The 25,261-nt window shown below is 37.5% G+C and overlaps 1 protein-coding gene across 5 annotated transcripts in view; it reads right to left on the bottom strand.

Moving 5' to 3' along the window:
• Nucleotides 1–25,261, bottom strand: part of dlgap4b (discs, large (Drosophila) homolog-associated protein 4b) — a 270,261-nt gene that overhangs the window by 184,742 nt on the left and 60,258 nt on the right. For all 5 annotated transcript variants that reach the window (XR_009802238.1, XM_061875415.1, XM_061875413.1 and 2 more), the window contains exon 2: nt 12,080–12,135. The gene's annotated coding sequence lies outside the window, so the exon portion shown is untranslated. The remainder of the gene's footprint in view (nt 1–12,079; nt 12,136–25,261) is intronic.

The raw sequence follows: 25,261 nt of genomic DNA, 5'->3' as shown, positions 1-25,261 counted from the left end.
GTTCAAAGCACGGGGAAAAAAGTGGTAAAATACGACTAAAAGGCCATCGGACTGAAACCAATTGTTGGTCACAGCCATGATTGCTAAAGCACTTGTACTTCCGGAGTAAAAACGAAGAATCTATATGAGTAGAAACGCTATGCATGGCTGAAAAAAGAAAAGAAAATGGAAAAACTGATGTTTTTTTTTCCATTTGCTGACACTGGAAGTGTTATTGTCAAACTAAAAGCTGGGATGAGTACTAAAAAAAAAAGCGCAGTTCCATTTTAACATGTTGCATAAAAAAGAAAAATCCATAGATAAGTCACACCTTTGTATAAGCCGCAGGGTTCAAAGCACGGGGAAAAAAGTCGTAAAATACGACTAAAAGGCCATCGGATTGAAACCAATTGTTGGTCGCAGCCATGATTGCTAAAGCACTTGTACTTCCGGAGTAAAAACGAAGAATCTATATGAGTAGAAACGCTATGCATGGCTGAAAAAATACAAGAAAAGGGAAAAACTGATGGGTTTTTTTTTCATTTGCAGACACTGGAAGTGTTATTGTCAAACTAAAAGCTGGGATGAGAACTAAAAAAAAAAAGCGCATTTCCATTTTAACATGTTGCATACAAAAGAAAAATCCATAGATAAGTCGCACTTTTGTATAAGCCGCAGGGTTCAAAGCACGGGGAAAAAAGTCGTAAAATACAACTTAAAGGCCATCGGACTGAAACCAATTGTTGGTCGCAGCCATGATTGCTAAAGCACTTGTACTTCCGGAGTAAAAACAAAGAATCTATATGAGTAGAAACGCTATGCATGGCTGAAAAAATACAAGAAAACGGAAAAACGGATGTTTTTTTTTCCATTTGCAGACACTGGAAGTGTTATTGTCAAAGTAAAAGCTGGGATGATTACAAAAAAAAATGCAGTTCCAATTTAAAACGTTGCATACAAAAGAAAAATCCATAGATAAGTCACACCTTTGTATAAGCCGCAGGGTTCAAAGCACGGGGGGAAAAAGTGGTAAAATACGACTAAAAGGCCATCGGATTGAAACCAATTGTTGGTCGCAGCCATGATTGCTAAAGCACTTGTACTTCCGGAGTAAAAACGAAGAATCAATATGAGTAGAACGCTATGAATGGCTGAAAAATTACAAGAAAACGGAAAAACTGATGTGTTTTTTTTCCCATTTGCAGACAATGGAAGTGTTATTGTCAAACTTACAAAAAAAAAATGCAGTTCCAATTTAAAATGTTGCATAAAAAAGAAAAATCCATAGATAAGTCGCACCTTTGTATAAGCCGCAGGGTTCAAAGCACGGGGGGAAAAAGTGGTAAAATACGACTAAAAGGCCATCGGATTGAAACCAATTGTTGGTCGCAGCCATGATTGCTAAAGCACTTGTACTTCCGGAGTAAAAACGAAGAATCTATTTGAGTAGAAACGCTATGCATGGCTGAAAAAATACAAGAAAACGGAAAAACGGATGTTTTTTTTTCCATTTGCAGACACTGGAAGTGTTATCGTCAAAATAAAAGCTGGGATGATTACAAAAAAAAAAATACAGTTCCAATTTAAAATGTTGCAGACAAAAGAAAAATCCATAGATAAGTCGCACCTTTGTATAAGCCGCAGGGTTCAAAGCACAGGGAAAAAAGTTGTAAAATACGACTAAAAGGCCATCGGACTGAAACCAATTGTTGGTCGCAGCCATGATTGCTAAAGCACTTGTACTTCCGGAGTAAAAACGAAGAATCTATATGAGTAGAAACGCTATGCATGGCTGAAAAAATACAAGAAAATGGAAAAAACTGATGTTTTTTTTTCATTTGCAGACACTGGAAGTGTTATTGTCAAACTTACAAAAAAAAAATGCAGTTCCAATTTAAAATGTTGCATACAAAAGAAAAATCCATAGATAAGTCGCACCTTTGTATAAGCCGCAGGGTTCAAAGCACGGGGAAAAAAGTGGTAAAATACGACTAAAAGGCCATCGGATTGAAACCAATTGTTGGTCGCAGCCATGATTGCTAAAGCACTTGTACTTCCGGAGTAAAAACGAAGAATCTATATGAGTAGAACCGCTATGCATGGCTGAAAAAATACAAGGAAAGGGAAAACGGATGTTTTTTTTTTTCCATTTGCAGACACTGGAAATGTTATTGTCAAACTAAAAGCTGGGATGAGTTCTAAAAAAAAAACGCATTTCCATTTTAACATGTTGCATACAAAAGAAAAATCCATAGATAAGTCAGACCTTTGTATAAGCCGCAGGGTTCAAAGCACGGGGGGAAAAAGTGGTAAAATACGACTAAAAGGCCATCGGATTGAAACCAATTGTTGGTCGCAGCCATGATTGCTAAAGCACTTGTACTTCCGGAGTAAAAACGAAGAATCTATTTGAGTAGAAACGCTATGCATGGCTGAAAAAATACAAGAAAACGGAAAAACGGATGGTTTTTTTTCCATTTGCAGACACTGGAAGTGTTATCGTCAAAATAAAAGCTGGGATGATTACAAAAAAAAAAATACAGTTCCAATTTAAAATGTTGCAGACAAAAGAAAAATCCATAGATAAGTCGCACCTTTGTATAAGCCGCAGGGTTCAAAGCACAGGGAAAAAAGTTGTAAAATACGACTAAAAGGCCATCGGACTGAAACCAATTGTTGGTCGCAGCCATGATTGCTAAAGCACTTGTACTTCCGGAGTAAAAACGAAGAATCTATATGAGTAGAAACGCTATGCATGGCTGAAAAAATACAAGAAAATGGAAAAAACTGATGTTTTTTTTTCATTTGCAGACACTGGAAGTGTTATTGTCAAACTTACAAAAAAAAAATGCAGTTCCAATTTAAAATGTTGCATACAAAAGAAAAATCCATAGATAAGTCGCACCTTTGTATAAGCCGCAGGGTTCAAAGCACGGGGAAAAAAGTGGTAAAATACGACTAAAAGGCCATCGGATTGAAACCAATTGTTGGTCGCAGCCATGATTGCTAAAGCACTTGTACTTCCGGAGTAAAAACGAAGAATCTATATGAGTAGAAACGCTATGCATGGCTGAAAAAATACAAGGAAAGGGAAAACGGATGTTTTTTTTTTTCCATTTGCAGACACTGGAAATGTTATTGTCAAACTAAAAGCTGGGATGAGTTCTAAAAAAAAAACGCATTTCCATTTTAACATGTTGCATACAAAAGAAAAATCCATAGATAAGTCAGACCTTTGTATAAGCCGCAGGGTTCAAAGCAAGGGGAAAAAAGTGGTAAAATGCGACTAAAAGGACATCGGACTGAAACCAATTGTTGGTCGCAGCCATGATTGCAATAGCACTTGTACTTCCGGAGTAAAAACGAAGAATCTATATGAGTAGAAACGCTATGCATGGCTGAAAAAATACAAGAAAATGGAAAAACTGATGATTTTTTTTCATTTGCAGACACTGGAAGTGTTATTGTCAAACTTACAGAAAAAAAATGCAGTTCCAATTTAAAATGTTGCATACAAAAGAAAAATCCATAGATTAGTCGCACCTTTGTATAAGCCGCAGGGTTCAAAGCACGGGGAAAAAAGTGGTAAAATACGACAAAAAGGCCATCGGATTGAAACCAATTGTTGGTCGCAGCCATGATTGCTAAAGCACTTGTACTTCCGGAGTAAAAACAAAGAATCTATATGAGTAGAAACGCTATGCATGGCGGAAAAAAAACAAGAAAATGGAAAAAACTGATGTTTTTTTTTCCATTTGCAGACACTGGAAGTGTTATTGTCAAACTTACAAAAAAAAAATGCAGTTCCAATTTAAAATGTTGCATACAAAAGAAAAATCCATAGATAAGTCGCACCTTTGTATAGGCCGCAGGGTTCAAAGCACGGGGGGAAAAAGTGGTAAAATACGACTAAAAGACCATCGGATTTAAACCAATTGTTGGTCGCAGCCATGATTGCTAAAGCACTTGTACTTCCGGAGTAAAAACAAAGAATCTATATGAGTAGAAACGCTATGCATGGCTGAAAAAATACAAGAAAATGGAAAAAACTGATGTTTTTTTTTCCATTTGCAGACACTGGAAGTGTTATTGTCAAACTTACAAAAAAAAAATGCAGTTCCAATTTAAAATGTTGCATACAAAAGAAAAATCCATAGATAAGTCGCACCTTTGTATAAGCCGCAGGGTCCAAAGCACGGGGAAAAAGTGGTAAAATACGACTAAAAGGCCATCGGATTGAAACCAATTGTTGGTCGCAGCCATGATTGCTAAAGCACTTGTACTTCCGGAGTAAAAACGAAGAATCTATATGAGTAGAAACGCTATGCATGGCTGAAAAAATACAAGAAAATGGAAAAAACTGATGTTTTTTTTTCCATTTGCAGACACTGGAAGTGTTATTGTCAAACTTACAAAAAAAAAATGCAGTTCCAATTTAAAATGTTGCATACAAAAGAAAAATCCATAGATAAGTCGCACCTTTGTATAAGCCGCAGGGTTCAAAGCACGGGGGGGAAAAAGTGGTAAAATACGACTAAAAGGCCATCGGATTGAAACCAATTGTTGGTCGCAGCCATGATTGCTAAAGCACTTGTACTTCCGGAGTAAAAACGAAGAATCTATATGAGTAGAAACGCTATGCATGGCTGAAAAAATACAAGAAAATGGAAAAAACTGATGTTTTTTTTTCCATTTGCAGACACTGGAAGTGTTATTGTCAAACTTACAAAAAAAAATGCAGTTCCAATTTAAAATGTTGCATACAAAAGAAAAATCCATAGATAAGTCGCACCTTTGTATAAGCCGCAGGGTTCAAAGCACGGGGAAAAAGTGGTAAAATACGACTAAAAGGCCATCGGATTGAAACCAATTGTTGGTCGCAGCCATGATTGCTAAAGCACTTGTACTTCCGGAGTAAAAACGAAGAATCTATATGAGTAGAAACGCTATGCATGGCTGAAAAAATACAAGAAAATGGAAAAAACTGATGTTTTTTTTTCCATTTGCAGACACTGGAAGTGTTATTGTCAAACTTACAAAAAAAAAATGCAGTTCCAATTTAAAATGTTGCATACAAAAGAAAAATCCATAGATAAGTCGCACCTTTGTATAAGCCGCAGGGTTCAAAGCACGGGGAAAAAAGTGGTAAAATACGACTAAAAGGCCATCGGATTGAAACCAATTGTTGGTCACAGCCACTAAAGCACTTGTACTTCCGGAGTAAAAATGCCCATCTGCCCGTGACAGGACGAGCACTGTGGGTCCTCAGGCTGGAACAGAGGACACTCATGATGTGGAACCACACCCCCACCGCCCCCCACCCGCACTCGACCCCCTGCAGGCACGCGGCCTTCCATGCAAGTACTGCGCTCATCTTCAATTCCCAATATTTACCATGAGATGTGCTGACATTTTGCTTTGGATCGGCCCTTGACGCCTCTGGACATGAAAACCCGCAGAGATTAATCAGCCTGAACAAAGCGGCGCTCGGGCGTTGCTGCGTGTATATTCACTGTGGCGGCGACTACAAAAGCCTTCAGGGTTTTTTTTTTTCAGTTCACTTCAATTCAGTGGTTTTTATTTGGTCACCGGCTCGTGTAAAACAGTAGACTTCAAGTGCACAGCAGATAAATAAATGCAAGTATCGGTTTATATTTGCGGACCAAAAAAGGTGAAGGCTGACACTCTCCATGTTGACTTTGTACAAACTTCCATATGAGTTGGGAAATTATGTTAGATGTAAATATAAACGGAATACAATGATTTTTTGCAACTTAACGCCAAAAAAAGGGAAATGCTGATTATCGGTCCTGCTAGACACCGACCTCTATTTAATAATACAACTTTAACATTTGACAACCAAATAATAAAACAAGGTGACTCGGTAAAGAATCTGGGTATTATCTTCGACCCAAATCTCTCCTTTGAGGCACACATTAAAAGCGTTACTAAAACGGCCTTCTTTCATCTCCGTAATATCGCTAAAATTCGCTCCATTTTGTCCACTAAAGACGCTGAGATCATTATCCATGCGTTTGTTACGTCTCGTCTCGATTACTGTAACGTGTTATTTTCGGGTCTCCCCATGTCTAGCATTAAAAGATTACAGTTGGTACAAAATGCGGCTGCTAGACTTTTGACAAGAACAAGAAAGTTTGATCACATTACGCCTGTACTGTATATACCTTTATATACATATATACATACATATATACCTGTACTGTATATACCTTTATATACATATATACATACATATATACCTATACTGTATATACCTTTATATACATATATACATACATATATACCTGTACTGTATATACCTTTATATACATATATACATACATATATACCTGTACTGTATATACCTTTATATACATATATACATACATATATACCTATACTGTATATACCTTTATATACATATATACATACATATATACCTGTACTGTATATACCTTTATATACATATATACATACATATATACCTATACTGTATATACCTTTATATACATATATACATACATATATACCTGTACTGGCTCACCTGCACTGGCTTCCTGTGCACTTAAGATGTGACTTTAAGGTTTTACTACTTACGTATAAAATACTACACGGTCTAGCTCCATCTTATCTTGCCGATTGTATTGTACCATATGTCCCGGCAAGAAATCTGCGTTCAAAGGACTCCGGCTTATTAGTGATTCCTAGAGCCCAAAAAAAGTCTGCGGGCTATAGAGCTTTTTCCGTTCGGGCTCCAGTACTCTGGAATGCCCTCCCGGTAACAGTTCGAGATGCTACCTCAGAAGAAGCATTTAAGTCTCACCTTAAAACTCATCTGTATACTCTAGCCTTTAAATAGACCATTTTTAGACCAGTTGATCTGCCGCTTCTTTTCTTTCTCCTATGTCCCCCCCCTCCCTTGTGGAGGGGGTCCGGTCCGATGACCATGGATGAAGTACTGGCTGTCCAGAGTCGAGACCCAGGATGGACCGCTCGTCTGGACCCAGGATGGACCGCTCGCCTGTATCGGTTGGGGACATCTCTACGCTGCTGATCCGCCTCCGCTTGAGATGGTTTCCTGTGGACGGAACTCTCGCTGCTGTCTTGGATCCGCTTGAACTGAACTCTCGCGGCTGTGTTGGAGCCACTATGGATTGAACTTTCACAGTATCATGTTAGACCCGCTCGACATCCATTGCTTTCGGTCCCCTAGAGGGGGTGGGGGGTTGCCCACATCTGAGGTCCTCTCCAAGGTTTCTCATAGTCAGCATTGTCACTGGCGTCCCACTGGATGTGAATTCTCCCTGCTCACTGGGTGTGAGTTTTCCTTGCCCTTTTGTGGGTTCTTCCGAGGATGTTGTAGTCGTAATGATTTGTGCAGTCCTTTGAGACATTTGTGATTTGGGGCTATATAAATAAACATTGATTGATTGATTGATTTTGAACTTTGCGCGTATAACAATCCGGATGGTTATTTTCCTCTTTGTTCCGGAGGACACCACGTCCACAGTTTCCAAATATAATTTGAAATGTGGACTCGTCAGACCACAGAACACTTTTCCACTTTGCATCAGTCCATCTTAGATGAGCTCGGGCCCAGCGAAGCCAGTGGCGTTCCTGGGTGTTGTTGATAAATTACTTTCGCTTTGCATAGTAGAGTTTTAACTTGCACTTACAGATGTAGCGACCAACTGTACTTACTGACAGTGCTTTTCTGAAGTGTTCCTGAGCCCATGTGGTGATATCCTTTACACACTGATGTCGGTTTTTGATGCAGTACCGCCCGAGGGACCAAAAGTCTGTAATATCATTGCTTACGTGCAGTGATTTCTCCAGATTCTCTGAACCTTTTGATGATTTTACGGACTGTAGATGGTAAAATTCCTAAATTCCTTGCAATAGCTCATAGAGAAATGTTGTTCTAAAACTGTTTGACAAAGTGATGACCCTCGCCCCATCCTTGTTTGTGAATCACCTTTCACGGAAGCTGCGTTTATAGCCAATCATGGCACCCACCTGTTCCCAATTAGCCTGCACACCTGTGGCATGTTCCAAATAAGTGTTTGATGAGCATTCCTCAACTTTATCAGTATTTATTGCCACCTTTCCCAACTTCTTTGTCACGTGTTGCTGGCATCAAATTCTAAAGTTGATGATTATTAGCAAAAACATTTTTTTTATGAGTTTGAACATCAAATATGTTGTCTTTGTAGCATATTCAACTGAATATGGGTTGAAAAGGATTCGCAAATCATTGTATTCTGTTTATATTTACATCGAACACAATTTCCCAACTCATATGGAAAAGAGGTTTGTATATACATGCTTCAAAACTCAACAAATTTGACACACCTATAGCAAACCTTCCCAACATATTAAGCAACCAATCCCCCAAAATGAAAATTGCGCTCTAGCGCCCCCTAGGAAAAAAATTACAGACAAAACTGCATGTAACTTCTGTTAGGAATGTCATAGCGACATGAAACAAAAACTCCTATGTAGGTCTGACTTAGACCCAATTTTCATACACTCACTTCTTTCAGCAAAAATCTACAGGAAGTTGGCAAAAACCCCTTCAAAATAAAATTTTCGCAAAAAATGCAATTTTTGCCTCTTTGCGCTGTAATTTGACCCCTTTAAAATGCTTCAAAAGTCACCAAACTTGGCGCACACATAAGGACTGGCGAATATTGCGATCTAATGAAAAAACCAAACCCCAAAACTCAAAATTGCGCTCTAGCGCTATTTTTAAATAAAACACTGAAAAAACTGCTCCTAGGAAGAAAACACAGACAAAACTGCTTGTAACTTCCGGTAAGAATGTCGGCAAGACATGAAACAAAAACCTCTATGTAGGTCTCGCTTAGACCTACATTTCATGGATTGACAACCCCCAGCAAAAATCAACAGGAAGTTTGCAATCCCCCCTTCAAAACAAAAGTTTTCTAAAAACCGGTCACCTTTCTTCAAACATTATCTCCTCTGAGTGCGTTTGTTGTTTTGGCTTCAAACTCGCACAGGAGAGTGATTGAACCCTTCTGATTAAAAGTATAGAACAGAGTTTTGATAAGTTCTCAGGTTTTGATTTTACGCGCCTTCAAAGAACCCCTGTGCAAAGTCTCCTAAAAAAATGTCATTTTTGCCTCTTTGAGCTGTTATTTGACCCCCTTAAAATGCCTCTAAACTCACCAAACTTGACACACACATCAGGTCTGGCAAAAATTGCGATCTGATGAAAAAACCTAACCTCAAAACTCAAAATTGCGCTCTACCGCCCCCTAGGAATACAACACGGACAAACTGCTTCTAGGAAGAAATCACAGACAAAACTGCTTGTAACTTCCGGTAGGAATGTCAAAGAGACATGAAACAAAAACCACTATGTAGGTCTGACTTAGACCTACATTTGAATAATTAACATACTTTGGCAAAAATCAACAGGAAGCTTGATATTTTCACTTCAATACAACAACTGCATTACTTTCACAATGTATTAAATAGTGGCACAAAGGCATCTTCAACCGTGGGGCTCGGGGGCAGCAGCCCAAGGCGCGCTTGCACATTCGCACCCTAATTTGACCCCCTTAACATGCTTCAAAACTCACCAAATTTGACACACACATCGGTATGGAGCGGCAGACCAACTTATTAAGCAACCAAACCCCAAAAATGAAAATTGCGCGCTAGCGCCCCCTAGGAAGAGACAAAAAACAGACTGCTTGTAACTTCCGTTAGGAATGTCGTAGAGACATGAAACAAAAACCTCTATGTAGGTCTGACTTAGACCTACATTTCCAATTAGAACCTTCTATAGCAAAAATCATAGGAAGTTGGCAAAAACCCCTTCAAAACAACATTTTTGCAAAAAATTCAATTTTTGCCTCTTTCAACTGAAATTGGACCCCCTTGAAATGCTTCAAAACTCACCAAACTTGGCACACACATCAGGACTGGCAAAAATTGCGATCTAGTGAAAAAACCAAACCTTAAAACTCAAAAATGCGCTCTATTGCAATTTTTGAATAAAACACAGAAAAAACTGCTCCTAGGAAGAGGAAACAGATAAAAGTGCTTGTAACTTCTGGTAGGAATGTCGTACAGACATGAAACAAAACACCTCAATGGAGGTGTCACTTAGACCTACATTTTGATAATTGGCATCTTTCAGTTAAAATCAACAGGAAGTTGGCAATTACCCCTTCAAAATAAAAGTTTTGTAAAAAGCCGTCACCTTTTTCCAGACAAAACTGCTTGTAACTTCTGTTAGGAATGTCGAACAGACATGAAACAAAGACCTCTATATTGGTCTGACTTAGACCTACATTTCCAATTAGAACCTTCTATAGCAAAAATCAACAGGAAGTTGGCAAAAACCCCTTCAAAACAAAATTTTCGCAAAAAATTCAATTTTTGCCTCTTTGAACTGAAATTGGACCCCCTTGAAATGCTTCAAAACTCACCAAACTTGGCACACACATCAGGACTGGCAAAAATTGCGATCTAGTGAAAAAACCAAACCTTAAAACTCAAAAATGCGCTCTATTGCAATTTTTGAATAAAACACAGAAAAAACTGCTCCTAGGAAGAGGAAACAGATAAAAGTGCTTGTAACTTCTGGTAGGAATGTCGGACATACATGAAACAAAAACCTCAATGGAGGTCTCACTTAGACCTACATTTTGATCATTGGCATCTTTCAGTTAAAATCAACAGGAAGTTGGCAATTACCCCTTCAAAATAAAAGTTTTGTAAAAAGCCGTCACCTTTTTCCAGACAAAACTGCTTGTAACTTCTGTTAGGAATGTCGAACAGACTTGAAACAAAAACCTCTATGTTGGTCTGACTTAGACCTACATTTCCAATTGGAACCTTCTATAGCAAAAATCAACAGGAAGTTGGAAAAAACCCCTTCAAAACTAAATTTTTGCAAAAAATTCAATTTTTGCCTCTTTGAACTGAAATTGGACCCCCTTGAAATGCTTCAAAACCCACCAAACTTGGCACACACATCAGGACTGGCAAAAATTGCGATCTAGTGAAAAAAACCAAACCTTAAAACTCAAAAATGCGCTCTATTGCAATTTTTGAATAAAACACAGAAAAAACTGCTCCTAGGAAGAGGAAACAGATAAAAGTGCTTGTAACTTCTGGTAGGAATGTCGGACAGACATGAAACAAAAACCTCAATGGAGGTCTCAATTAAACCTACATTTTGATAATTGGCATCTTTCAGTTAAAATCAACAGGAAGTTGGCAATTACCCCTTCTAAATAAAAGTTTTGTAAAAAGCAGTCACCTTTTTCCAGACAAAACTGCTTGTAACTTCTGTTAGGAATGTCGAACAGACATGAAACAAAGACCTCTATGTTGGTCTGACTTAGACCTACATTTCCAATTGGAACCTTCTATAGCAAAAATCAACAGGAAGTTGGAAAAAAACCCTTCAAAACTACATTTTTGCAAAAAATTCAATTTTTGCCTCTTTGAACTGAAATTGGACCCCCTTGAAATGCTTCAAAACCCACCAAACTTGGCACACACATCAGGACTGGCAAAAATTGCGATCTAGTGAAAAAAACCAAACCTTAAAAGTCAAAAATGCGCTCTATTGCAATTTTTGAATAAAACACAGAAAAAACTGCTCCTAGGAAGAGGAAACAGATAAAAGTGCTTGTAACTTCTGGTAGGAATGTCGGACAGACATGAAACAAAAAACCTCAATGGAGGTCTCACTTAGACCTACATTTTGATAATTGGCATCTTTCAGTTAAAATCAACAGGAAGTTGGCAATTACCCCTTCAAAATAAAAGTTTTGTAAAAAGCCGTCACCTTTTTCCAGACAAAACTGCTTGTAACTTCTGTTAGGAATGTCGTACAGACATGAAACAAAGACCTCTACGTTGGTCTGACTAAGACCAGGGTTTCAGTCGCGGGGGCAGCAGCCAAAGGCGGACCCGACCAACGCTGCTTGCAGCTTTAATTATTATTATGACTCTTTTCTGCAGGATAAACATTAGATTTGCATTCTTGTGTTCAATAGAAAGTTCCGTGCTTAAACCTGACAAAGAGAACCACCCAAAAGGTGCAAACCCGGCTTACCTTAGTCTGGTCTGCAGTCCAGGTCGGAGTCCAGCCAGCTCTAAGAGGAATAAACCCTGCAACACAAAAAAAAAATCATCGTCATTCTTCACACTAAACAATTCAACACCCTTCATTCTATCCCGCTTATCCTCCAGGATTTTTTTTTTTTTTGCAGATTTTGAATTTTTAATCATGCTTTTTATAGCTGAGTCACCGAGACGTCCGTCATTCATCCCTTTGTCTTGACAGAAAAAAAAAAAAAAAGTCTCATTTGATTCCATCTCAGTTGGTGAAAAACAATTACCAGCGGCAGATAACATATTTCGATGACAAAACACAGATCGGAATGCGATAGTTCTTACGTAACATCGTGCAAGGAGAGAGAAAAACAACACGTATTTATCGGCAGAAAAAAGCAGTGCAGCTTGGTAGTGCACAGAAAGGCAAAAACCGACAAAGAAAGTATAAAAGAAAGCTAAAACATTTAAAAAGGACAGGCACGGGTTATAAAGCTTCTTGATTGGCAACCAGGGACCGGTGCGTCCTGATTGCCAATCAGGGACAGGTGAGGCGGCCGGCGCTCGGACTGGTGAACGTGTGACAACCAAGGTATGGAAGTGAAAAAACTAAACACCTCCAAATAGGTGCCTTTTTGTCCTGTTGAAGCACGGTACGTCTGACTATGGTCGACGGAACGCTCCGGCAATCCATCAAGCGGTAGCTTGCCAAAGTCGTACTGAAACATGTTGACAGATATTTGACTAATCCCAGGAACACCATGCCTACCGTAAAGTATGGTGGTGGTAGTATTATGCCCCAGGCCTGTTTTGCCGCCAATGGAACGGGAGCTTTACAGAGAGGAAATGGGAGAATGAAAAAGTTCTTCACATCCAGTCTTAGACTTAGACTGGTAACATCCGGTCTTAGACTTAGATTGGTCACACCTAGTCTTAGATGTAGATTGGTCAGATCTAGTCTTAGACTTAGATTGGTCACACCTAGTCTTAGATGTAGATTGGTCAGATCTAGTCTTAGACTTAGATTGGTCACACCTAGTCATAGATGTAGATTGGTCAGATCTAGTCTTAGACTTAGACTGGTCATATCCAGTCTTAGACTTAGACTGGTCTTTTCCAGTCTTAGACTTAGACTGGTCATATCCAGTCTTAGACTTAGACTGGTAACATCCGGTCTTAGACTTAGATTGGTCACACCTAGTCTTAGATGTAGATTGGTCAGATCTAGTCTTAGACTTAGATTGGTCACACCTAGTCTTAGATGTAGATTGGTCAGATCTAGTCTTAGACTTAGATTGGTCACATCTAGTCTTAGACTTAGATGTAGATTGGTCAGATCTAGTCTTAGACTTAGATTGGTCACACCTAGACTTAGATGTAGATTGGTCAGATCTAGTCTTAGACTTAGACTGGTCACATCCAGTCTTAGACTGAGACTGGTAACATCCGGTCTTAGACTTAGATTGGTCACACCTAGTCTTAGATGCAGATTGGTCAGATCTAGTCTTAGACTTAGACTGGTCATATCCAGTCTTAGACTTAGACTGGTGTTTTCCAGTCTTAGACTTAGACTGGTCATATCCAGTCGTAGACTTAGACTGGTAACATCCGGTCTTAGACTTAGATTGGTCACATCTAGTCTTAGATGTAGATTGGTCAGATCTAGTCTTAGACTTAGATTGGTCACACCTAGTCTTAGATGTAGATTGGTCAGATCTAGTCTTAGACTTAGATTGGTCACACCTAGTCTTAGATGTAGATTGGTCAGATCTAGTCTTAGACTTAGACTGGTCACATCCAGTCTTAGACTGAGACTGGTAACATCCGGTCTTAGACTTAGATTGGTCACGCCTAGTCTTAGATGTAGATTGGTCAGATCTAGTCTTAGACTTACATTGGTCACACCTAGACTTAGATGTAGATTGGTCAGATCTAGTCTTAGACTTAGATTGGTCACATCTAGTCTTAGACTTAGATTGGTCACACCTAGTCTTAGATGTAGATTGGTCACACCTAGACTTAGATGTAGATTGGTCAGATCTAGTCTTAGACTTAGACTGGTCATATCCAGTCTTAGACTTAGACTGGTCACATCCAGTCTTAGACTGAGACTGGTAACATCCGGTCTTAGACTTAGATTGGTCACACCTAGTCTTAGATGTAGATTGGTCAGATCTAGTCTTAGACTTAGACTGGTCATATCCAGTCTTAGACTTAGACTGGTCATATCCAGTCTTAGACTTAGACTGGTCTTTTCCAGTCTTAGACTTAGACTGGTAACATTCGGTCTTAGACTTAGATTGGTCACACCTAGTCTTAGATGTAGATTGGTCACACCTAGACTTAGATGTAGATTGGTCAGATCTAGTCTTAGACTTAGACTGGTCATATCCAGTCTTAGACTTAGACTGGTCACATCCAGTCTTAGACTGAGACTGGTAACATCCGGTCTTAGACTTAGATTGGTCACACCTAGTCTTAGATGTAGATTGGTCAGATCTAGTCTTAGACTTAGACTGGTCATATCCAGTCTTAGACTTAGACTGGTCATATCCAGTCTTAGACTTAGACTGGTCTTTTCCAGTCTTAGACTTAGACTGGTAACATTCGGTCTTAGACTTAGATTGGTCACACCTAGTCTTAGATGTAGATTGGTCAGATCTAGTCTTAGACTGGTCAGATCTAGCCTCGCTGCCGGTGCCAAAACCCCAAATATTTACACTCCAACACCAGCAAGGATGGCTTAGTCCTAAGTTAGTGAGAAAACTACTGCTGAGAGGCAAACATCAACCTGACTTCCTCTGTCACAAAGCCATAGTCGGTCCTTCAGTTCTAGAGAGGTCCAGTAAATCAACAGCAGCCACTTAAACAGAAACCTTAAGAAGTCGTTCAGCCTGGTGTGGTAAAGACGAGGCTCCATGCCGTATCGATCCTTGAAAGGGCACAAAATGTTTGTGTGGAATTCAATTAATGACCATTTTCTTGGGACTGACCCCCAGGGGAGCCGATCCACAGAGAAAAGAAACTTCCGGAGGTATATCCCTCTATTTTCCGCCTCTATGCCACTGCAAATGCCACTCAGCTCACGTCGATACCGGGTTTAATGTTTGTCCACAATAGTCCTGACGTCACTTTATGGATTCTGATATCACCTCATTTTTTGAATGAGTGGATGAGTATTGGCCTGTGGATCAAGGGAGGACTTTTGATAAAACTTTGTCAAAAAAAGAAAATATTGTTTGTTGCAAACGTTTGTGTGGTGTTGCTGCCTTATTTGTCATGACTCAAAGCTGATTTCAATGGCAGCTGAAGTGAATGTGACAGCGTGTCATAACTCCATCAGTCTGCTAAAACAAAACAAAAACAAAAATACCGATAGCGGTATCGTTAGTCCAGAATCTTCACAATCCTAATTAGGAGGCAGTACCAAAAAATAAACAGTACTAATCACTACTGCTACATGAAGCTTTGTCTTTCGCTTCATCCTCTGTATATTCAGGCTCAAAAAGACAAGATTCTGAATCATGAGTAGTCCCAAAGTAGTCCTTGTTGCATATCACAAAGTCTGCAATGATTCGTAATAGTTGTTGTCAGGGTTGTAAGGTATACCGGTACTAGTATAGTATCGCGGTACTAATCAATCAAAAATGGTACTATACTCTATTTGAAAAGCACCAGTTACCTGTATCTTTTTTTTTTTTTTTTTAACAGCCGCGTCGTCAAATTGTGACATTGCCGGAGCATGTTCGGCAGCGCACACCCACAGAGTACTTACAAGCAGACAGTGTGTCGACGGAAAAGGGAGAATGGACTCATTTTGGTGTAAAATGTAAAAGGTGAAGTTATATAACACTGAAACACCAAGCTACATTTAAATCACTAATCCTTGCCTCCATGGCGACAAGTACGTTTTTTACAAGTAGCATTATCACTGGAGGAGGAGTAATAGCTAAACATGCTTCACTACACACTGTAGGAGGATACAATAGCTCACCGGCGTCACAATGTAAACATGGGTGGATATGCACCTGACATCCACTGTAATGATACCAAGTACAAGAGTGTATCTAGTCGATACTACTATGACTACATCGATATTTTTCCTTTTTTTAAAAAAAAATTCATATTATGTTTATAAACTCAGTAAATATGTCCCTGGAAACAAGAAGACTATGAATATGACCAATGTATGATTCTGTAACTACTTGGTATCAGATCGACACCTAAATGTGTGGTATCATCCAAAACTAATGTCAAGTATCAAAGAAGAGAAGAATAAGTGATTATTACATTTGAACAGAAGTGTAGATAAAACATGTTAAAACCGAAAACAGCACAACACCTACCCTTTATATCCGTATTTCTTCACCATATTATTATTGGTTTATTAGGTATTATATTTTATTGTATGATCCTGTAACTACTTGGTATCAGATCGACACCTAAATGTGTGGTATCATCCAAAACTAATGTCAAGTATCAAAGAAGAGAAGAATAAGTGATTATTACATTTGAACAGAAGTGTAGATAGAACATGTTCAAACAGAAAAAAAAGCAGATATTAACAGTAAATGAACAAATAGATTAATAATCAATTTTTAGAGTTTGTCCCTAATAATGTGTATAAAATAATAGGTGTATAAATGACACAATATGTTACTGCAGACTAATTAGGAGTCTTTGTTTGTTTACTTACTACTAAAAGACAAGTTGTCTAGTATGTTCAACATTTTATTTAAGGACTAAATGACAATAATAAACATGTTTACTGCACACTAACATTTGTTGTTCAAATAAAACCAATAATGACTTTTTCAGTGGTCCCCTTTATTTAGAAAAGTATTCAAATACATTGTAATATTGGTATTGAAACAACTCTAGTTTAAATATCCGATACGTGTCACCTGAGGGTCCCCCAAAACATTGGTATGGGGACCACCCGAGTTGTTGTTGATGGAAATGGCGAGCGTTGCTGTGACATCCTTGTTATGTTTGATACACAGAACTGTTTTGCACTTTTTAGTGTTTTCAAGTGTACAAAACGTATTTACTTAGTTTCTTACAGAGACATTTGCTTGACTATACAAACTAGTCCATATCCCAACCCTGTTCAAGAACAGAATAAAAGTTATAAACAACATACCAGTAAATACTGCAAACACAAAAATGTGAGCGCTCATCACTAACTCCGACTAAAAGAGGTGGTGGCACCACAATCCTAATTGGGATGTGCAGATTTAAGCTCCACCCAGGTCTTGCTGTGCCTTGGACTGGAAGGTGGACTACTGTATCATGTGAGGGTTGCTGTCAGACCATAGAGGAGGACATTGTCTCTTCCGCAAAACTGAAGCTTGTGAGGACACGACCTTCACTTCCTGTCGTGTCAGTGGTGAGGGACTAGAAGTGAGGGACTAGAACTGAGGGACTATAATTGCACGTCTCTATTGTGCCGTGAGATCTTCTTGGTCTTCATGATGCTGACCCCACAGGAACTTGCTTTACTTCGGCTTTGCTGTCCCTAACACTTGACATGTCCGCTGTGACACGGTGGAAGACAAGTCCTTGTCACATGACCGGCAACTGAACTACCTTCGGGTGAATCGATCATAGTTCTGTTTGATTTTGCACGATCGGTTCAATTGCCGTTCATCAATCATGCAAAATGTCCCCACGTATTATATGTCATCTGAGCGGCCAGTAGGCAGGGTACACCCTGTGTATGTATATATATATATATATATATATATATATATATATATATATATATATATATATATATAAATGCACATATATACACACACATATATTTACATACATATATAATTTACATACATTATATATATACGCATATAAACACAAATATATACACATACATATAGATGTATACACACACATACACTGTATGTGTATGTATATATGTATACACATATACACATACAGTATATATATATATATATATATATATATATATATATATATATATATATATATATATATATATATATATATATATATATATATACACACATATATACATACACACATTTTTATATACATATATGTATATACACATACATATACAAACATATATACTGTATATATTCACATATACATATACATACATATATATATATAACATACACACACACATATATATATACATACACACACAAACACACACACACACACACAAACATATATACACATATATATATATATACATATATATATATATATATATATATATATATATATATATATATATATATATACATACATACACACTTTTATATACATATATTTATATACACATACATATACAAACATATATACTGTATATATATACACATATACATACCTATATATATACAAATATATATATATACACACACATATATTTACATACATATATAATTTACATACATTATATATATACGCATATAAACACAAATATATACACATTTATATACATACATATAGATGTATACACACACATATAGACACACATATATAGATAAATATATATATATATATATATATACATACACGTATATATATATATATATATATATATACATACACGTATATATATATATATATATATATATATATACACATATATATATGTATACACATATATATATATATACATACACACACATTTTTATATAGATATATTTATATACACATACATATATACTGTATATATACACATATACATATACATACATATATACAAATATATATATACACACATATATACATACATACGTAAATATACAAACATACACACACATATATATACATATACACACACATACGTGTATATATATATATATATACATACATACACACACATTTTTATATACATATATTTATATACACATGCATATACAAACATATATACTGTATATATACACATATACATACATATATACAAATATATATATGTATACACACACACATATATACATACATACATATATGCGTACATATACAAACACACACACACATATATATACATATACACACACACACACACACACATATACATATACATATATATATATATATATATACATATATATATATATATATATATATATATATATATATATATATATATATATATATATATATACATACATACACCCAAATTTAAAGTACCAAGGATTGTCACACACACACTAAGTGTAGAGAGATTATCCTCTGCATTCGACCCATCACTCTTGATCACCCCCTGGGAGGTGAGGGGAGCAGTGAGCAGCAGCGGTGGCCGTGTCCGGGAATCATTATTTTTGGTGATTTAACCCCCAATTCCAACCCTTGATGCTGAGTGCCAAGCAGGGAGGTAATGGGTCCTATTTTTATAGTTTAGAGCAGGGGTCACCAACGCGGTGCCCGCGGGCACCAGGTCGCCCGTAAGGACCAGATGAGTCGCCCGCTGGCCTGTTCTAAAAATAGCTCAAATAGCAGCACTTACCAGTGAGCTGCCTCTATTTTTTAAATTGTATTTATTTACTAGCAAACTGGTCTCGCTTTGCTCGACATTTTTGATTCTAAGAGAGACAAAACTCAAATAGAATTTGAAAATCCAAGAAAATATTTTAAAGACTTGGTCTTCACATTTATTTTTTTACTTTGCTTCTTATAACTTTCAGACAGAACATTTTTGAGAAAAAACACAAGCTTAAAAATGATTTTAGGATTTTTAAACACAAATACCTTTTTACCTTTTAAATTCCTTCCTCTTCTTTCCTGACAATTTAAATCAATGTTCAAGCATTTTTTTTTATTGTAAAGAATAATAAATCAATTTTGATTTAATTCTTCATTTTAGCTTCTGTTTTTTTGACAAATATTTGTGAGATATTTCTTCAAACTTATGATTAAAATTCAAAAAAAAATATTCTGGCAAATCTAGAAAATCTTTATAATCAAATTTAAATCTTATTTCAAAGTCTTTTGAATTTCTTTTAAAATTTTTGTTCTGGAAAATAATGATTTGTCTTTGTTAGAAATATAGCTTGGTCCAATTTGTTATATATTCTAACAAAGTGCAAATTGGATTTTAACCTATTTAAAACTTGTCATTAAAATTCTAAAACTAATCTTAATCAGAAAAAATTACTAATGATGTTCCATAAATTCTTTTTTTTATTTTTTCAAAAAGATTCGAATTAGCTACTTTTTCTCTTCACAGTTTTCGGTTGAATTTTGAATTTTAAAGAGTCGAAATTGAAGATAAACTATGTTTCAAAATTTAATTTTCTTTTTTTTCGGGTTTTCTCCTCTTTTAAACCGTTCAATTAAGTGTTTTTTTTCATCATTTATTCTCTACAATAAAACTTTCGTAAAAGGAAAAAAAATGTACGACAGAATGACAGACAGAAATACCCATTTTTTTTAATATATATATGGATTTGTTTATTAAAGGGAAATTGAGCAAATTGGCTATTTCTGGCAATTTATTTAAGTGTGTATCAAACTGGTAGCCCTTGGCATTAATCAGTACCCAAGAAGTAGCTCTTGGTTTCAAAAAGGTTGGTGACCCCTGGTTTAGGACATGTCTATCAGTAATAGTGTTCCTCAGCAGTAGGATACAGTCTATAAACACATACATATACACATACATAGATACAATATATAATTAAAGCTGCAAGCAGCGTTGGTCGGGTCCGCCTTTGGCTGCTGCGCCCGAGACCCACGGCCGGATAAGCGTTAGAAGACGCCTTGGAGCCACTATTTTGAGAATCTAATGCATTGTGAAAGTAATGCAGTTGTTGTATTGAAGTGAAAATATCAAACTTCCTGCTGATTTTTGCAAAAGTATGTTAATTATTAAAATGTAGGTCTAAGTGAGACCTACATAGTGTTTTTTGTTTCATGTCTCTCTGACATTCCTACCGGAAGTTACAAGCAGTTTTGTCTGTTTTCTTCCTAGGAGCAGTTTGTCCGTGTTGTATTCCTAGGGGGCGCTAGAGCACAATTTTGAGTTTTGAGGTTAGGTTTTTTTCATTAATTCGCAATTTTTGCCAGACCTGATGTGTGTGTCAAGTTTGGTGAGTTTAGAAGCATTTTAAGGGGGTCAAATAACAGCTCAAAGAGGCAAAAATGACATTTTTTAGGAGACTTTGCACAGGGGTTCTTTGAAGGCGCGTAAAATCAAAACCTGAGAATTTATCAAAACTCTGTTCTATACTTTTAATCAGAAGGGTTCAATCTCTCTCCTGTGCGAGTTTGAAGCCAAAACAACAAACGCACTCAGAGGAGATAATGTTTGAAGAAAGGTGACCGGTTTTTACAAAACTTTTGTTTTGAAGGGGGGATTGCAAACTTCCCGTTGATTTTTGTTGGGGGTTGTCAATCTATGAAATGTAGGTCTAAGCGAGACCTACATATATGTTTTTGTTTCATGTCTCTACGACATTCTTACCGGAAGTTACAAGCAATTTTGTCTGCGTTTTCTTCCTAGGAGCAGTTTTTTCAGTGTTTTATTCAAAAATAGCGCTAGAGCGCAATTTTGAGTTTTGGGGTTTGGTTTTTTTCATTAGATCGCAATATTCGCCAGTCCTTATGTGTGCGCCAAGTTTGGTGACTTTTGAAGCATTTTAAAGGGGTCAAATTACAGCGCAAAGAGGCAAAAATTGCATTTTTTGCGAAAATTTTATTTTGAAGGGGTTTTTGCCAACCTCCTGTAGATTTTTGCTGAAAGAAGTGAGTGTATGAAAATTGGGTCTAAGTCAGACCTACATAGGAGTTTTTGTTTCATGTCGCTATGACATTTCATACAGAAGTTACATGCAGTTTTGTCTGTAATTTTTTTCCTAGGGGGCGCTAGAGTGCAATTTTCATTTTGGGGGATTGGTTGCTTAATATGTTGGGAAATTTTGCTATACCGACGTGTGTGTCAAATTTGGTGAGTTTTGAAGCATGTTAAGGGGGTCAAATTACAGCACGTAGGTGCGGAATAATAATAAAACACAGCATACTGCACCAAACTGGTTCGATAAGTAGCCCTGCATTTCTTACACAACTATCCACGTCTTCTTAGTGATCATAATTAACTGCAGCTGCTTGCTTTGGAAATCCAACGAATGGTTCAACTCATTCAAATTGGTACGACATTAATACCCGTGGTGTGACATTTCGACTTCAAATTACAACACTCAACACTGCAGCCACCTTCTTTTCACCGCCTGTCGCATATTTAAAAAAATAATATAACCAAAAAAATAAACCCCACTAAAAAGTGGGGGGGGAAAAAGAGCAAAGAGGTGTAATGTGTTGAGAAAATGTTGCAGTTTTGCATCGTCTTTTGCTGGTTTTTACTCGCAGAGGAGCATGTTCGGCAGCGCACACACACAGAGTACTAACAAGCAGACACAGTGTGTAGACAGAAAAGGGAGAACGGACGCATTTTGGTGTAAAAAGTCAAGATAAAGGTGAAGTTATACAACATAAACATCAAGCTACTTCTAAATCACTAATCCTTGCCTCCATGGCGACACATTAAGTACGTTCTTTTACAAGTATTACTATCACTGGAGGACGAGGAATAGCTAAACATGCTTCACTACACACCGTAGGAGGATACAATAGCTCAACAGCATCACAATGTAAACAAACGCCATGGGTGGATATACACCTGACATCCACTGTAATGATACCAAGTACAGGAGCGTATCAAGTTGATACTACTATGTTTACATCGATATTTGACCTTTTTTTTAAAAAAAATTCATATTATGTTCATAAAATCAGTTAAAAAAATTTCCCTGGACACATGAGGACTTTCAATATGACCATTGTATGATCCTTTAACTACTTGGTATCGGATCGATACCTAAATGTGTGGTATCATCCAAAACTAATGTCAAGTATCAAAGAAGAGAAGAATAAGTGATTATTACATTTTAACTGAAGTGTAGATAGAACATGTTCAAACAGAAAACAGCGTGACACCTACCCTTTACATCAGTATTTCTTCACCATATTATTATTGGTTTATTAGGTATTATATTTCATTGTATGATCCTGTAACTACTTGGTATCGGATCGATACCAAAGTGCGTGGTATCATCCAAAACTAATGTCAAGTATCAAAGAAGAGAAGAATAAGTGATTATTACATTTGAACAGAAGTGTAGATAGAACATGTTCAAACACAAAATAAGCAGATATTAACAGTAAATGAACAAGTATATTAATAATAGGTGTATAAATGACACAATATGTTACTGCAGACCAATTAGGAGTCTTTGTTTGTTTACTTACTACTAAAAGACAAGTTGTCTAGTATGTTCAACATTTTATTTAAGGACTAAATGACAATAATAAACATATGTTTCATCTACACTAACAATTTTTGTTCCAATAAAGACAATAATGACATTTTTTGGTGGTGCCCTTTATTTAGAAAAGTATCTAAATACATTTTAATATTGGTATCGGGACAACTCTAGTTTAAATATCCGATACGTGTCACCTGAGGGTCCCCCAAAACATTGGTATGGGGACCAACCGAGTTGTTGTTGATGGAAAAAACCCGAGCTGGTGTGAAGTGTAAAGGAGGTCTATTTCTTTACTTAGTGAAACATGCAACTGAAGAAGCCGGATGAGAAAATGAAGATATTGACATTTATCTGCCATACCTGCACACACCCACGGTCGACTTACCCCCCCTCACAACTCCTTCATTGCCATGTTCTCTCTATTTGCCTTTCTGGTACCTTCCACCCAACACACTGCCTATCAGCACCTCCCCTGGGTCCTCACCCCCCTCCCAGAGTACTCAAATATTAAAGTGGCCCGATGAAGGCCGGTACCACCATACCTTGCGGGGGGGTGCAGGGTCTGAACTATTAGACACTATATTGCCAAAGGTATTTGGCCACCCATTCAAATAATGACAATCAGGTGTCCTAATCACTTGGCCCGGTGTATCAAATCAAGCACTTAGGCAGAGACTGTCTCTCGAAAAAATGATGGTGAAAGAATGCGCCGCTTTCAGTGATTTCCAGCGTGGAACTGTAATAGGGTTTGTTCCACCTGTGCAACAAATCCAGTCTCGAAATTCCCTCGCTCCTAAGTATTCCAGATTCAACTTTATTACAAAAAAAGTGAAGAGTTTGGGAACAACAGCAACTCAGCCACCAAGTGGTCGGCCACGTAAACCGACAGAGAGGGGTCAGCGGATGCTGAAGAGCCATAGTGCATAGACTTTCTGCTCCAAACTTCATGTGACCTTCCAATTAGCCCACGCACAGTACGCAGAGAGCTTCATGGAATGGGTTTCCATGGCCGGGCAGCTGAATCTAAGCCAGGGGTGCCCATTACGTCGATCGCGAGCTACCAGTCGACCGCGGGGGGTGTGTCAGTCGATCTCCAGCCAGGCTTTTAAAAAAAATACACCTAAAAATGAGTGATCATCAATCTTCACCAAGACGTCACTTAAATGACATTCACGGTACCGGAGGGTCTTGTGAGATGACGCTGGCTGCTGCAAGATCATTATTATGAAAATATGACCGAGAGGAAGGCGAGAAACACTTTTTATTTCAACAGACTCTCGCGCCGTACCTTCCGTCAAAACTCTAAAGGCCGACTGCACATTTCCTATCTTCACAATAAAAGCCCTGCTTCATGCTGCCTGTGCTAACTAAATACAGAGTCTCGGAAAACTGGCGTGCACAAGCGATCCCTCAGACTCTTATTTTGTTAGCGCAGGCAGCATGAAGCAGGGCTTTTATTGTGAAGATAGGAAATGTGCAGTCGGCCTTTAGAGTTTTGACGGAAGGGACGGCGCGAAAGTCTGTTGAAATAAAAAGTGTTTCTCGCCTTCCTCTCTGTCATTTTTTCATAATAATGAACTGGCAGCAGCCAGCGTCATCTCACAAGACCCTCGGGTGCCGTGAATGTCAATCAAGCAAGCTACGGAATTTGCCGCCAATGTTTTTCTTGTAAAGTGTATGGAAGCTGGATGAATTAGATGCCAAAAACCAACCACTTTCATGTGGTATTGTATAGAAAGGACAACTTTTTTTCTCCTCCATTTGAAAATGTGGGCGTTATCATCATTACTGTCTGATTCCAATCAATGCAAGTCATCAGAATCAGGTAATACACCAACTTATATTCTTGTCTTTGTGAAAGAAAGACATCTATATGTGTTACACATGCT

Source organism: Nerophis ophidion, linkage group LG16 (genome assembly GCF_033978795.1).
Source record: "Nerophis ophidion isolate RoL-2023_Sa linkage group LG16, RoL_Noph_v1.0, whole genome shotgun sequence".
NCBI lineage: Eukaryota > Metazoa > Chordata > Actinopteri > Syngnathiformes > Syngnathidae > Nerophis > Nerophis ophidion.
This window is presented reverse-complemented; position numbering and strand designations above follow the sequence as displayed.